General features: G+C 37.8%; 1 non-coding gene across 1 annotated transcript; it reads left to right on the forward strand.

Moving 5' to 3' along the window:
- The first annotated feature begins 745 nt into the window (after positions 1–745).
- On the forward strand, positions 746–827 carry trnas-uga (transfer RNA serine (anticodon UGA)). The gene has a single exon. It is a non-coding gene; the product is annotated as a tRNA-Ser (tRNA).
- The last annotated feature ends 200 nt before the right edge of the window (positions 828–1,027 follow it).

Raw genomic sequence — 1,027 nt, forward strand, 5'->3', positions numbered from 1 at the left:
GTATTTTACCAAAGATAGGAAACCTTAATATCTGAAAAAATATTAAACTGTTTGATAATACCTTGTGTTGTGTTGTCAGGGGGTTAGTTGAAGGTTCAACCAAACAATTACATTTTCAACTTTGTGGTTCAATCACAGAATCTTCGGTTCATGTCAATCACCACAGAACACTGATGAAAATGCATAGCTCACTAGTGCCACCTAGACAAATGCACAGATGTTGCATCTGCGTGCGTGCATCCAAATATGAAGGATGGACACAACTACAATTAGTATTTCTGTAGAGAAAGCTGAAGCTTGTTTCAAGAATGATGCACAAAGTATTGCTAATGTAGGCTATTCATCGATCAAATCAAATCAAATGTATTGGTCACGAGCACATGGTTAGCAGATGTTTTTGCTAGTGTAGCGAAATTCTTGTGCTTCTATTTCCGACAGTGCAGCAATATCTAACAAGTAATATCTAACAATTCCACAACAAATATCTGAWACACACAGATCTAAGTAAAGGAATGGAATAAAAATACATATAGCCCTGGTTTTGTAGGCTATTATGTGCCATCTCACGCTGTTGATACCAATGTGTATTTATGTGCGCCGCTCTACGTCCCAAATTGTAACAATTTACTACAATCAGATACAAACAAATCACTGTAGAAAGCAGAGCCAAAGRACATTGTATCAAATTAACGACGGGTATGGAAAGACATTATTTGAWCTCAGTTTCTACGAGATATGCACAGCAGCTGCGATGGCCGAGTGGTTAAGGCGTTGGACTTGAAATCCAATGGGATCTTCCCGCGCAGGTTCGAACCCTGCTCGCAGCGAATGCCGGAATCTTTTCATAAAAGCCAGTGTTATTTATTTGCTGGTTTTTATGACTGCACTTGAATAAACTTTTAAAGTTATTACGTTTTCCAGACTGCACTTGAAGAAACTTTCAAAGTTATTTACATTTTCCAGATTGACTGACCTTCATGTATTAAAGTAATGCTGGACTGTTGTTTCTCTTTGCTTATTTGAGCTG

Source organism: Salvelinus sp. IW2-2015, unplaced genomic scaffold (genome assembly GCF_002910315.2).
Source record: "Salvelinus sp. IW2-2015 unplaced genomic scaffold, ASM291031v2 Un_scaffold10348, whole genome shotgun sequence".
NCBI lineage: Eukaryota > Metazoa > Chordata > Actinopteri > Salmoniformes > Salmonidae > Salvelinus > Salvelinus sp. IW2-2015.